This window comes from Ctenopharyngodon idella, chromosome 1 (genome assembly GCF_019924925.1).
Source record: "Ctenopharyngodon idella isolate HZGC_01 chromosome 1, HZGC01, whole genome shotgun sequence".
NCBI lineage: Eukaryota > Metazoa > Chordata > Actinopteri > Cypriniformes > Xenocyprididae > Ctenopharyngodon > Ctenopharyngodon idella.
The window spans coordinates 14,939,539-14,955,974 of record NC_067220.1 but is presented as its reverse complement, the minus strand read 5'-3'; the positions used below and the strand labels follow the sequence as shown (position 1 = coordinate 14,955,974).

Below are 16,436 nucleotides of genomic sequence, written 5' to 3'. Positions count from 1 at the left end.
GTGACGCACTCACTTTAATGCGAAACAAAACCCTTCTGACAGAACTAGGTGATCTCATTTGTATTTCTACATACTGTATTTATATGTAAAAATTTATTTTATTTTTCCCCGTTTACACCTGTTGTTTTATTTTTTTTTTATATGTAAATTTAAATACAGTATGTTATTAGTAAATGTTGAAATTAACATTAAGAAGAATAAATGCATCATTTTTGTTAGTTCATGTTAAACAATGTAGTTAACTAATGTTAACAAATGGAATCATATTGTTACCAAAGCACATATGAAAATGACTAAAACAAACTAAAATGAAAATGAAAACTGAACATATAAAAAATAGCTAATTAAAAATATGACTATAATAGTATATAGGTGAACTTAAGTCATTCAAACCCTACCAGACACTAATGATTTCATTCCTTTGAACAAAATACAATCCATCTGATAATAAAAATTTCACAGGATTTAATGCAGTGATATAATAATAGTGTATACAAATATATCATGGTATAATGACAATAATTTAAGTGAAGTTTAGTAAAACAAGGTACAGCAGTGATCTATGTAAGTTTGCTATAAACATTCATCGAGCATACTATTTAAAGGGTTAGTTCAAATCCTTCGAAGCTTTATGAATCTTTTGTTTCGAATCATTGGTTCGGAGCGTGTATCAAACTGCCAAAGTCACGTGATTTCAGTAAATGTCATAAGTGTTTCGAAATTTCAATGGTTCACCACTGGGGGGGCGTGACATTGGCAGTTTTGTAAAGCTTCAAAGATTCATGAAGCAGTGTTTTGAAATCGCCCATCACTAGATATTGTTGAATAAAGTCGTTATTTTGTTTTTTTGGCAAACAAAAAGTATTCTCGTCACTTCATAACATTAAGGATAAACCACTGTAGTCACATAAATATGTCTTTAGTAACTCTCTGGGCATCTGAAAGTTTTAATTATCTTGCCGTCAATGGAGGCCTCACTGAGCCATCGGATTTGATCAAAAATATCTTAATTTGTGTTCTGAAGATGAACGAAGGTCTTACGGGTGTGGCACGACATGAGGGTGAGTAATTAATGACAGAATTTTCATTTTTGGTTGAACTAACCCTTTTAAATGTATTGTTCCTGGAGAACAAGGATATCTTTGAGTAAAAAAAAAAAAAACCTTTGTCAAAATTTCATCCTTGGTGTTAAAGTCCATACAAATGCATTATTTTTCACAGCAAGGTTATCTCTCATTGGGAATTGGCCTTTACAAAGCTTGAATTTGCCTGAAGTGTTTTCAGAAAGATTTAACTCCCGATTATCATCAGGATGTTTATTATATTATATTATATTATATTATATTATATTATATTATATTATATTATATTATATTATATTATATTATAAAGACCAGACTGAATAGTTTGCAGCCAACTTTCAGTCATCTTCAGAGATGTTTCAAAGACTGATGTGCTGACTTAGTTGAAACTGTGGCCTTCTGTTAACTCGTTCCCCGTGATTGTGTGAAGGGTTTGATAACAGAATAAAGCGTTGATTAGTCTATTGAGCGAGTTCTTTCATCTAAATGGGTGTTTTCATTTGACTTTGAAGCACTCGTGTTGCTTTAATTTTCCAGTTTTATTCTTGGACGGAGGCATTATTTTTGCACAGAGTTGGCCCAGACGTTCACACACTGCTGAGTGGCGAAATCTCAGTTTATTGTCTTTGAATCTAATACAGTGTCTTTGTACCTTTGCGTAACGCTTTTTAGTGTGTGTGAGTGAGCGAATGTGAGAGAGAGAGTAATTTAGTTTTCTTTTTTCCTATTGTGCCGTAGTTCCATCTTGTTACATTTCCATCTTCTCACTTTGCCAGTGAGAGGGAACAAACGCCTCAGACCTCCCTAATGAATCTGTGAGCAATTTCTTGCTTATTTCCGCGTGTTTGCCTGGAGTAGACTTCAAGACTTCAATGCAAGCATTCTGTCTCGATATTGTGTTTGAAGCCACACACGTCACATAACACGCAGCATTGGCACAGCAGGGCAAGACATGTTGACCCACTTAGCGGATCTTCCTTATAGTTAACACACCCTCTGTGCATATATACATGCATAAAACATCTGTTTGTCCCTTGTGAATATGTGTGTGTGTGTGTCTGCACACAAACATGCTTAGGGATCTTCTTTTTCTTCCTCCTTATCAAACTCTGATCAACAGAGCATCGTATGAAATTATAATTACAGTGACATTCTGCTCCCCACTGTTCCCTTCACTAGCGTAGACGTGTGCACAAATACACACTGCTTTAAGCCCACATAATGTTTCCCACTGTGCCACAAAAACAGACATCACTAGTCACTCAGGGGAGCTTCATCAATCCCACATAGAGAAAAGGGAAGATGCAAACACTGCAGCCCACACGCAGAGAGAGCAGCAGTCTCCTAAACATGCCTTAATTAACATGCCTTTGTGTGAGTTTGCGCTTGGGTCTGCGTGACTCTGATCTCCTGGTGACCTTTCTCAAAATCATCACAGCAGTCTTCATAATGCTTTCTCCCTCTTATTTTCTCTTTTTCTCACTTTGTCATTCTGACCCACCTGCATAGAGCTGCATAATGTTAAGTGTCTCTGCTGAGAAGACCAGCAGATGGTCTGTTTTGGATGCTTGTGTGCTGCTTAGGCTTCTTGGCTAGAATAACTAGCTAGAATTCCTTGTTCTACCACCTTTATTTTGCTGCAGTGAATAGCATATAAAATATAAATTACATAAAAATTCAACAAAATTACATTATATATATATATATATATACACACACACACACACACACACACACATTTAAACATACATATATATATATACTGTATGTATATATATATATATATATATATGTAAGCAATAAGGTACGAGAGGCTGTGCTGTATCGTGAATAAGTTACGGCTGAAGGGTACAGCACTAGCCTCGAGTAGCTTATTGCTTTTATAAAACGGTTACAACACAATACAAATATTAAAGGCTGTGTATCAATGCAACTTTCATGAAGTAAACTTTCACTAAAAACCTTCCTTCCGCCGGAAAAAATAGTCCCTGACCGTGAACATCAAGAGAAATTACATTATTACGCTATTAGATGGCGCCAATGACTGTCTTTATGAGTATGTCAGTAGCGAAGACTTTTACACTGAAAAGACTGAATTGTGAACACAGAACAAGACGCAACTGACAAATGCTTTGACTAGCGTCAGTCACGGGAAAACCCCTTAACTGTTAAAAGGACAGGATAATACATCAGACATTTAAACAGACATTGTCATTAAGAAATACATTATACCATACAATAATAATACAATAGTAGACTACATAGTACATAGTACTACAATAGTAATATGGCTATATTTCTGTTACAAGTTAAACCGAACTCTTATTTTGACGGGTTGCTGTGATCTTGAAGTTTCTGTTTGTGTATGAAATATGACAATAGTTTTTTTTCTCAAATTAAACGGTAAAATGCTCACAAAGTGACTCTCACAGCAGCTCTGGAAATGAAGTTTATGTGTTCATGTCATCATATAGTAAGATGGCAGATGCTGGAAAAAACACAGCGAGCGTCACGCGTTTTTCAGGATGTGTAGTAAACATATTCGCAGGTCTGCGCCAGAGACACGCAGAACATGCAGGATTCATATTCAATTTGTCTTCTTGCGGTTTAATATTCACAGACACTAGTCCATATCGCAATTTGATGTAAGTATACCCACCTACTTTTGATTTATTCATACAAAATTCAACAAATTTTTGACAATTAAAAGTGTTATATAGCCCACTGAATCATTCTCAGACTTAATGCTGACAACAATGGAACCACTTGGGAGAGAACTGTCAGGAGACTGACTGAAATATTTTTGTCACAGTTATTCTTAGTTTGATGTGTTTTTGGTTTCATTTTCAAGGACTTTTAGTATGTTTATCATTTCTTGTTCCTATGTTCCCGTCAGATACCATGGTTTTTCATTGTCATTAATTAGCGCACACCTGTTCGTACTTTAGTTCTTTATCCTGTGTATATATGCTGTCTGTTTCAATTCCACATTGTCTGGTGTTGTTTGTGTTTAAATACAAACTGTTGCTTTGATTCTTCTATTGTTTATTAAAGTTACTTATCTATTTTGAACTGCTTTTCTCATCTTCATCTTCGTGGACTATCTGTAGCAACTTTTATGTGATTTTTTTTTATTGTTCTTGACTTTTATCTACTTTCATTGTATAGAAAAGATCGGCATGAACATTCTGTTAAACATCTACTTTTTTTGTTCTGTAGAAACTAATAGGGGTTTGGCACAATACGAGGTTGAGTGAATGATGACAGAATTTTAATTTCTTTAAAGTATTTATTTGGCAGCTAGGCTGAAGTCAGTGTTTTTGCTTCCTTCCCATTTTCTCTCTCTGACCATTCTTCTCTCGTGCCTTTCTCTGTATCTGTGGATGATGCCATGATAACGCCCAGGTATATTAGAGAAAGCAAAAACATGTCACTGAAAACAAAACACTGGCGAGGGAGATAGCAAGACACGGGCAAAATAAAAGCTGGAGAGATGCAGAGAGAGGAGGGAATGGAAAGGTAGAGATTGGAAGGGGGTCGAAGGAAATGAAACATTAAATTGTGGCTGTGGTTAAAGAGACCCCAGTGCATTCTGGGGAATATGCATCCTGCTCTTCGCTGTGGCAAGCAATCTCCTGTTGGTTTGGTGTGCGAGTGTGTTCGTATGCTTGCATGTGTAATGGATGCCACAGGAGGATGACAGGATAGAAGGATGCTGTCTTGGGGAAGAACCAGGCGAGAGCTTGCTGGGGAGAAAGTGATTTCGAGGAAGCAGTTCTCAGATATCAAATGAATGTGCAATTGTGCCTCTGCCTGAGGCAGGCAGTGTGGACAAGACAGAGACAGAGAGAGCGGCATTACAACCTGACCCGGCTAACGAAATATGTTTTTCTCTCTTTGTCCCTCTCTATGTCCTTTTTTTTCTATCTGTCTTCTGGTTTTTCTTCACATTTTTGGATTTCTCTCGTCTTTCTTGTAATACTGCTCCACTTAACAGAGAAAACATCAGCACTATAAAGCATCTCTGTCTAATTGTCTTTCTACTTTAAAGGTGAAGTTAAAATAGAAGGTTCTTCTGTTCCAGTATAGACAACGATAAGTAAGCCATTTGTAAGTTGATTGATCTATGGTGCTAGATCAAAACTAATTTTGAGTATCTTGACTAGCTTGACAGCCATTTTTCCCATTATTTTGAGGTATCTGGGCTGCATTTAACTCCACTATTAGACATACTCACAAACTTTCCTAAGCACTTCTCCTCTGGGGAATTCAACTTCGTCAAGTGGGCGAGGGAAGTTTATTTGGATGGACCCTCAACCCCTCGATTTTGACCGAGGGAGCGAGTCTACTCAAATATGTACACTTCAGGCAGATCCATAGACCACAATGTAACATGATTGTGACGTCACAGCAGATCGCGCTTAATTTACCCCCACCCCACTCAACTCTAGTGCATGAAATGCCACATAATACTTGTAGCTAAGCTGACTGTTATAGTTTATTGGCTGCAGTTATGGACTCCGTGGCCGCATTAGCGGATAATAAGATGACTCTGGAACGACTGACATCTCTCTTTTTTCAAACAGATTACATAAACAGATAATATTTGTTTTCAATTTGACTTACATGATTTAAAACCTGACATTTCAACATTTCTTTAGACATAGGTCTCATGTTTGTGTGAGTTAAGTTAGAGTTCATTTTCTGATAGAGTATCAGAATGGACTTCATTCAGAGAGAGACGACAGATCGCGCATCATGTTAGTTTTCTTTATTTTTCTTTATTTTGTTTTTACTGTGAGTGTACACAAATAAAAGAAGACATTCCACAGTTTTTAATAATGCATAACTCTAAATATTTCTCTTTCTCACTGGTAAGAAAAAAACTGAGGTGGTATCGCCGACCCGACTGCTGACCCCTGAGTTAAAATGGGCCCCCAGACCCCTCAGACCCCTGAGGGTTAAACACATTGCAAGGGTTCTGCCAGTAGTGGGCACTTGTGGTATCAATAAGAAATGATGTACATCCGAGTGAACGAGATGGAGGGAAGTTAGCGAGGGAAGGGCATAAAAATTGGACTTAAACGCAGCCCTGGTCTAATGAAACATAAAGGATGCTCATAGGGATGAGAAGTGAAGGAACAGGAAGAAAAATAAAGTTTTAAAGTGCCCTCGCGAAAACAAATTTAGACATAGATGTAAGTGAGGATTAGGGGAGTGTAGTCCGGTGGAATAATTAATGAGATATTGTTCATTAAAATGAGTGTCCACATCACAAGGCCAATGTTTGTTGTCTTGTTCACATTATGAGAGCAGAATAAAAAGAAAAAGCCAAAAACTCACAACACAGTGCTTGGACTAAAAAGAGCTCTAGCCACAGAAATTCTTGTGATATTCTCATATAGTAATAAGAATTTGGGTATATTCTAATTATGTACGCATCATGAAAATTGGATTTCCATAACCAAATTTAGCCAATATTCCATTATCTGGAAATCTGAATAAATACCCCTCTGTCAATCACTCTATTAATTAATGCATGTCCAAACAAAAGCAACAGTGGGTGATATTACATACAGTCAGTTTGAAAAGTCAAACAATTGAAGAGCATAGTATAGCATGGTGTAGCTTATAGAATGATGTAATTTAGCATAGTGGGCCTATAGTAGAGTAGTATAGCGTAGCATAGTATAGTATAGCTTTGTATATAATTTAGTATATCTTAGTATACTGCATCACTGAACTGCAGTTATACTGTACGTATACTTCATTATATTTCAAACAGTTGGACTTCATTTTACTGCAGTTCTACTTCTTTGTACTGAGGTTTTACTGCTGTTGTACTTCGACAGTTATTTTTTGTAATTGATAGCATAATATAACTAAGCATATAGTAAAGTATTGTATATATTTTAGTATAGTGTAGCTTAACATAGTATAGCATAATGTAACTTAACATAGAAAAGCAGAATAGGAGAATATTCTTAGGAGATTATATATATGTGAGCATCGTGTGAACCAGATTAGCCACTTTTCTTTTCTTTTCTTTTCTTTTTTTTTTAATCAGACAAAATAGAAACAATTTGTATTTTAAAGTATAGTACAGCTTAGTGTAGATTAGAATAGTATAGCACAGTGTAACTTAGTATTATTTAGTATACTATGGTATAGTTGAATAGTACACTATAGTGTAGCTTAGCCTACTGGGTTGCCAACTTTGATTTCCTGACCGAAGTAAGATTTTGATGACATTGGCTGAATCAGTGACATGCCCTATTTGAGGTTTTAAGGATCCAATAATTATTTTTTTTGAATGCCATCTTAACCATGCCAATTACCAAATACTTAGTTCTAATCTTGTACTAGATGCAATTTATAGAAACTGTCCTTATTAACTTTATCTACCATATGGTGAGCTGGTGAGTCAGATTTCTTACTGAACAATTTATTTAAAAAAATAAACAAAATGCTTATTTTCATCTAAATTATTGCACTCATTTCTATGTTCACTCCATCTGTTTGATCCAAATCTCATGCTGACTTTTTTCTCGCAATTGCAAGTTTATATGTCGTAAATCTGAGAAAAAAAGCCAGAATTGCGAGTTATGAAGTAGCAATTCCCTTTTTTATTTGTAAATTTTTTTTCTCCTTAGAATTGTGATATAAACTCATTTGCAAGAAAAAACTCAGAATTACAAGTTTATATCTCACAATTCTGACTATTTCTCACAAATTTGAATTTATGACTCACAATTCTGATATTTTGTGAAATATAAACTGCAAGTTATAAAGTCTGACTTGCAAGATATAAACTTGCCATTCTGAGAAAAAAAAAGGTTTGAATTGTGAAATATAAACTCACAATTGTGAGGAAAAAAGTCGCAATTACCTTTTATTTTTTTATTCCATGGCGGAAACAGGACTCCATAGCGTTGGCAACCCTGACCTAGTATAGCAAAATCTATTGTAAAATAGTATATATTATGTAATATAGTATAATAGTAGCTTAGCATAGAAGATCATAATGTAGCTTAATGTAGCCTATAGCATAATTTAGCGTAACAGTATAGTATTGTATGTAATATAATATAGTGTGGCTTAACATTGTACAGTATAATGTAGCCTAGCAGAATATAGTATACTATTGTATATAATATAGTCTAACTATATTATAGTAGAATATGCACTGTAGCTTAGAATAGTATGTTATTGTATAAAATATAGTAGAGTGTAGCTCAACATAGTATAGCAAAATGCATCTTAATATAGTATATAGTGCACTTTCAGTGTTTCCTAATTTTTCCATTGTTTGATTTCACATTGAGCAGCTACTGAGTTCTGTAAAGTCTTCTTGAAAGTCTTCTGGAAGAGTAATAATAGACTTCTGTCTCACAGTTGTGTGTTAAATGCAGGAAACCTGATAGAGGGAAAGTGCCTCCAGCATCTCACAACTAACGCTGGCAGATTAATGGATCCTCTCATCAGCCTCGTCTCCAGCATCAGATTATCCCCTCAACAGCATCAAGAGTGCTTTAACTGCCAAAGTACGCGTGTGGATCTTATCTGCGATTCTGTAGAACCACAGTGAGGGAATTGTTTACAACAGAGAGCTTGTGTGTAAACACAATAACGTTTTTCTGCATGTGATTCCAGGTCATGTAAATTTCTCTCCCGGTATGAATATGTATGGAGCCCAGGCTCTGATTAGGGAGCACTGAGATCTCATGTAACATTTATCAAGTGCAGGAAGGACAAATACAGCATGTTCCTCATGAAATATGTACGTGATATGTTAATATGCATGTGTCTGCGTGGACGCGCATCTGTGTGCATATCTTATTGAGTCACGCCACTCTGAAGTCCCCCAGACACTGACCAATATGGTTACAGTTTGCTGTCCCCATGTAGATTTGATCCAAAGTTGTGGGTTATCATATAGATACTTGTATCATAATCACAGAAGGCAGAGTCATCATGCATTAGCATCATGTCTCTTGAGGAAACTTCTAATGCAAACAGTCTCATGATTATTGGATTATTATAATGTCTTAATTATCATACAGATATCAACTGTAGACTCTATTACAAACTGCTAACTTTATTTGCTATCATTCATGCTACTTCAAACAGGAAGGAGATTGTGTCTTTAAGCCGCAGGCTTAATTAACAATCAGTTTGTTTTTGCATTTTCACCCATACAGTCATGTGATGTTCTTATTTGCGTCCCCAGTAAAGGAGCTCAACACCGAGAGCTTTTACTACTCTTTGAATAATGAACAAAATAGCCTCTCATATAGGACAAATGACGGGAAAGTATTATGGGTTGCCCGAGACTACAGTGTTAAAACAATGTACACAATTAGGGCCCAAGCCCTGAAAGGGCGAAGGCCCTATTGTTTTCCTTAGGGTTATTCTTTTTCGTCAAGGTTTCGGGAGCTTTTGGGACCCTTAACATGCTCAAAAACTCTTGATACACACTTGCACACAGGTCAGAATCCACGGCCATTAGGGCCGGGCCAAAGCTGGTACATGGGTGTGGCAGGGGTGCTCTATAGCGCCCCCTTGAACGGAATCTGAAATCCTGGATACATACTACCATACATACTTTCATACATATACATACTGTATATGTATGAAACTCAGTACACATATAGATATTTTCCCATGTCTCATATATTGACATAATCCTTTTATATACACCCAATTTAAATGCATATTGCCCGTCATGCACAGTTGCCCTAAAGCCACTGCGGTGGCGCCGGGGCTTGGGCCCGTCATTGCTGCTTGCAGCTATATTTATTTCTGGTTCTTTCATAATCTTTTGCGCATTGGAATTCATGGCATCCGGTCAGACAGTCACATACTGTTTTTATGTTTAGATGCTTAAATCAAATATGAAAATCTAAATAAAATTCTTTAATGCCATGGACCCCCCAAAAAGATGACCCCCTTGTGAGGGACCGCCTTCTCAAAATATAAAAGTTGTTATATGTGACCCTGAAACCAGTCATAAGCACCAATTTTTTTAAATTGAGATTTATACATCATCTGAAAGCTGTATAAATAAGCTTTCCATTGATGTATGGTTTGTTAAGATACAACTATTTGAAAATCTGGAATGTGAGGGTGCAAAAAAATCTAAATATTAAAGAAAATCGCCTTTAAAGTTATCCAAATGAAGTCCTTAGCAATGCATATCCACTCACAAAAATAAATTTTTGATATATTTACAGTAAGAAATTTACAAAATATCTTCATGGAACATGATCTTTACTTAATATCCTAATGATTTTTGGCATAAAAGAAAAATCGATAATTTTGACCCATACAATGTATTGTTGGCTATTGCTACAAATATACCCGTGTGACTTATGACTGGTTTTGTGGCCCAGGTTCACATATATTTTCAGGTACAGTATAACAACCCATTAATATAGTGCAAGAAAGAAGAATTATAAATATGTGTAAAATGTTAACTGGAAAATATTTACTTATTAAATGTTTAAATTGAATAAAATAATTTAATTAATACAATTTAAATGAATGAATATTTACTTTTTACAAAACAAAATAATAATAATTATTATTATTAGTGGTAGTAGTAAATACAAATATTTAAATTAAATGAAATTAAATATTTTAATCTTTTTCTAACCACCATTGAGTATAAACCTGAAGAAAAATATAAAACTATGGCAATCATTAGACTAAAATAATTAAGATTTCATGTCAAGACTTTTAAATTTATTATTGTATGTGACCTCTATGTATTTATTATTATTTACGTTCTCATTATTTTTCCACAGGTCTGGCAATTAATGTCATCAATATAAATCTTCCTCACAAACCACCTGAGATAAATTTACAGTAAGACTCTTTTTGCAAACATTCTTGCATTAAATTAGTAAGCTGTCAAAACCAAAATTTTTCCTAATCTTTACCATCATCACTTCAAAGTTTTTGTACAGTGTGCATGTGTATTAGCTGTGCAAATACATTTTGTGCTATGTTTTATCAACATTGACACTCTGGTGACTGCTTGTACCTCAACCCTTTGAATAATTCAGCCGCAGTATGTTTTCTCAAGGAGAAAGAGTATTTCTTGCTGAAGGTTTCCCTTTTTCCTGTTTCATTTTCCAAATAGGCTTTGTGCTTTCTTGTTCATTGATAAATGGTATATCTTGAATGTGTGTACCCTTTGCGTTAACACAGAAATTGTGGGCTAAAGTTCACCCCAGATTGTCCCACAGGTCGCTTTTGAAGGTTATTGCAAAGTTTCCGTTCAAAGTTACAGTAAAGTTAAAACCCCACACAAACCACAGCAATTCTAGTTGCAATTTACTGTTTAATTGCAATTTCAGCCTTGGCTGACCGGCTGTGGCCCTACATATGGATTTGAGGCTGCGGAGCTGAAGTCTATCATCAGTTACCCACACTGTCCGCTCCGCGCTGTGTGTGTGTGTGTGTGTGGAGGTAGAGGAGTGCTCTCAGATACTGGATAATATGCTCTTCTGCTGCCTGAAAGCACTGCTGCTTTTAGGCTCAAAATTAGAGTGCTCAACTGCCAAACATGCATCCGTGGTCTCAGACCACCACAGAAACAGACTGGTTACATTTATGCGATCTCAAGAGCCTCTCTGCTGCTGGCCAACAAAACACTAGATGCCACAAAGGGGAGTGAAACTCATTTGAAACATCTTATTTTGTGTGTGTAGATGTGTCTCACTCTGTTCCTCTAGGAGCCCTGAGGGAAACGGCAGTTTGGACAACACTGAACATATTCTCTTCGAATGCGAAACCTCTTTTAGATACGCAGAATTTGGCTCTGGCCACGAATTTTGAATTCCCATGGACAGTGGTAATTATGTTAAGTGGTATTTGTATCTGCGCTCCCTTTTTCTCTGCCTCTTACTGTCTCTCTCTCAGATGCACACACTTTTGCTGTGGAAAGGCTGTGCTGCAGGTGTTTGGGGGCCGACGGAGAGCTTGCAGAATGAATCAGAGGTTTATTAAACAGCAGCCAAAACCAGAGGAGAGGAGATGAGATGAGAAGCGAACAGAAATTGGGAAGACGAGATGAAAGAATCTGGAACGCAGGTTTGAAAGCTTTTGGCAGCTGCTTGTGACATTTGCATTAGCAGCCATTTTTCTTGGGGGGTGGGGAGGGGGGTCCGAGAGAAATCAGGAAAAATAGAGATTAATAAAATGAATACATTTATTCCTGCAGCTGAAGATTTCTATATTTACATTACAAAAGGGTTTTCTATCAATTCTCATGTTTTCTGATGTAAACGTAGCATCCATCACTTGGCACAAATGAAAAATTCAACTTCATCTCAGCCAGAAGTTTGCAAATGAAATATTACTGCTGTGTCAGGGTATAACTACTGCCGAACATAAACACTTTTGGTAAACTAAAATTTAGGGCAATGTTGGCATAATCACAAAGGGTGTAGTATGGGGCATCTAATTGAGTCTCGAATGGAAAGAAAAGTTTACGTTTTTACATTTTGTGAAGAAAATGTGAGCTAGGATGTCTCAGTGATATTCTGGTCCTCAAATAAGACTTGGGTCTCTCCATTTGAAGTATGCAACAAAGTTTAATATTCGTTCAAACCCAATCCTTAGTATAAACAGTTATAATAGTAATGTTCATATTAGCAAGCACCATTAATTATCCCATGCATAATATATTCTGAACCTTGAGATGCCCTTTTGGTGAAGAAACTTACAACAAAAAGCCCATAAAGAAGATAGATTCTTTTTAATGTCTCAGTTCTCCTTAAACTTCTTAACAAGCAGAGAATTGACATATTCATGATTTAGCTCTTTTAATGATAGCCGAAAGCACCTCTCAGCTCCAGTGCCACAGCCTGGGGGCTGTAGAGATCACTGTCAAGCCACTGTCTAAAAGAAGCCATACCATTTGTGCTGATAAGTGAGTGCATTGTGGATTTAGTCATTTAGCACACACTGTTATCCAAAGTGATTTGCGGTGGGGCAGTTAAAGGGCATTTCCTCTACTTTGCTCATAGAAACAGCTGTGATGTAGCAGAATTTTAGCAGATATTAGTAACTTTCCCTTGACTACCTTACTGACTTCAGCAACTTTGGGACTCAACTTTTTTTTCGGTTAGCACCCAGCTGAAAAGTATATGTTGTAGGCTACATACAGAGATTATGGGACATCCTGGTACAATAGAAAAAAATCCATCCATCCATCCATCCATCCATCCATCCATCATCCATCCATCCATCCATCCATCCATCCATCCATCCATCCATCCATCCATCCATCCGGTTAGGTGGCCACCATCTTGTGAACAACATGCTAATTTAACAACTAATTGGTTTCAGGTGTGTGTGTACAGGTTTGGCTATACTCGTGAGGGGCAAATGTTCTCATTTATATAGTGAAATATTATGACAACCATTTTACTGGTCCTAAAAAACCTTTACTGGTTAAAAAGGCATATAAATCAGCTAAAACATGTTTTTTTATTTAAATCTAGTTTTGCACATTTCTGTGATGGGTATGGGATTGGGTTAGGCCATAGAAAATATCATTAACCTCATATAAAATCAGTGGAAATCCATGCAATGTCCTCACTAATATGGTGAAACAAACGTGTGTGTGTGTGTGTGTGTGTGTGTGTATAGTGAATTTTAATTAATCAAAGCAATTACATATTAGTTAATGAATTAACTGCACAAAAATGAAAGTCAAATAATCACATATAAATACTGAATTTACGTACAGGTCTTATGTACAGGTTTTATTTTTTAATCTATCTTTTAATTAATCACTAGAATAGCATGTTAAATTGGCCGCTTTAAAAATACAGAAGTGTACCATTTATAAAACAATTAATAAAATGCATAATCTTGTTCTGGATGTGACCATTGCAAAATCTTAACACTCTGCCAATAAATTACATATTACGCCTGTGTTAATGTGTAAAAAAATGTAGTTTATAGTGGAAATATACTATAAATTTACCCGCTGTTCAGTGCATTGACCTCAGAACACGCAGTTTAGTGCCTTATGGGCATGCACACGAATATTAACCGTCTGTCTCTCCCTCTATTTCCCTTGCTAGTCACTCTCTCTCCTCCTCATTCTCTCTGAGTCAGAGTTTTTTGGCATTTGATTAAACAGAATTACAAGCTCCCACCCTGGAGACTGTGAGCTTCAGCATGCGTGTATGTGTGTGTGCGCGTGCATGTGTACTCCACCCACACGGGTGATAACAGGTGGGAGGAGATTTCTGACTTTGATTTAGACTCTCTGTCTCTCTTTCTTTCTCTATCTTCTTTGCATCTCAGGCTGCTAAGTTGAGAAGTGATGGGTAAAGCCAAGATGTCAGATTTGAAAGTATAACAGACTTTGAACATCTCTAAATAAACCCCACTCTCACCCCATGATTTTAAATCATGATCTTTAGGACCATCTTAATAGCATTGCTTTTTTCATCACTTTTTGAGAAAGGTGTTATGTTGAAATATAAGTGTTAGTCTTTGAGATTGTATGTAGGCCTATATGTGTGTATGTGTGTGTGTGTGTGTGTGTGTGTGTATATATATATATGTAAGCAATAAGGTACGAGAGGCTGTGTGCTGTCGCGGAGTGCCTGCAACCCCTTCAGCCATGACTTATTCACAATACAGCACTAGCCTCGAGTACCTTATTGCTTTTATAAAACGGTTACCACACAATACAAATATTAAAGCCAAAAATATGTATCAGTGCAACTTTCATGAAGTAAAGTTTCACTAAAAGCCTTCCTTCCACCAGAAAAAAATAGTCCCTGACTGTGAACAGCAACAGAAGTTACATTATTACACCATTAGATGGCGGCAAAGACTGTCTTTATAAGTGTGTCAGTCAGTAGCGAAGACTTTTACATTGAAAAGACTGAATTGTTGTGAATATGGAACAAGACGCAACTGACAAATGCTTTGACTAGCGCTGTCAGTCATGGGAAAACCCCTTAACTGTTAAAAGGACAAGATAATACAGCGGACATTTAAACAGATATTTTATTATGAACACAGGACTGACCTGAAGGAAAATGCTAAATCTGAATACAGGTAATAAACTCGCTCAATTGATCTCTTTCTCACAATACTCTTCTAGTTCTACATAATAGTAATCTTCAATGAACAATATAAATTGAGAACAGTTTACGTTGCTAAGAGTGGTTGCTAAGGGTGTTGTGTAGTGATACACAGAACCGCTGGGTAAAGCGGTCATAGCTGTGTTTTATCGTAAATAAAACAAAGCTATTGACCAATCAGAATCAAGGACAGGAACTAACCATTTATATATATATATATATATATATATATATATATATATATAAACAGTTATGTCTTATTTATTAGGCATATTATGGATAGCATATAGCTATTTAAATTAGCAATGTACACATATGTCCAGCACACACACAATTACCCTGAAACTAGTTGGAGAACTCTTTCTTTCTCCCTTCGATTGCCCCACTTTCTCCTGTGATTGTTTGACGTGATCATATTTGCTTTGCTCTAATTAATTCATCTACGCTTGACCCGTTGAGTGTGACATGATATTTCATGTTTATAAGCACACGCAGGCACAGGAGTTTATTGGGAACAGGTGAAAGCAGTTGTAATGACCCCATAAATAACTGAAAAATTATCGAGTGTTTCTAGTTGATCGTTTTTACCAAGCATACACTTCAACGCAACCCCAAATAAAAGCTGGACGTGCTTAATGATGGCGCTCTTAAAAATATGTGAACAGACAAATGATCTTTATAAATAACTGCACAGGGAGGTAATACAAACTAGTAAAAATTTCTAATTTGCTCAGGAGTCACTGTGTTGTGTATGTATGTGCGTTATCATAATTAACAAGACAAGTAAATCACTGTGAAGTTTAAAACTTGAACATTAGTTGGTGTAGCACTTGACTAAATGACTCCGCCTGTGTCATTCATCATGTCTGGGGAATGACTGGGCTTTAGGTAATAGTTTAACAGTGAGAATGTTCTTTGGATGGTATTTAATCACCAGTGTTGTTTTTGACTCATACGTGGGTGTTTCTTCAACTATGGGCACTTTTGCCCCTGAGGACTTCTGGAAAATAAACACTTTTCGCACTCTCACTAGTTTATTTAATTTGTCCTCTAACAATATCCAACATACAGAGTATGGACATATATCACAGGAGAATTCTGTGAATTTCCCCCTCTGAAGTAATGAAATTTCCAACTGCAATGTCATTTGCATCTCATCTCAAATAATATATTGTTTACTTTCTGTGATGGAAATGATATTTATAAGATTTTGGATTAAGATGGGTAGCTACTTTGG

General features: G+C 36.2%; 1 long non-coding RNA gene across 2 annotated transcripts in view; it reads left to right on the top strand.

The window, feature by feature from the left end:
• LOC127509570 (uncharacterized) overlaps nucleotides 1-16,436 on the top strand; it is a 138,285-nt gene that overhangs the window by 85,676 nt on the left and 36,173 nt on the right. For both annotated transcript variants that reach the window (XR_007929280.1, XR_007929281.1), the window contains exon 2: nucleotides 12,009-12,179. This is a non-coding gene — a long non-coding RNA (uncharacterized LOC127509570). The remainder of the gene's footprint in view (nucleotides 1-12,008; nucleotides 12,180-16,436) is intronic.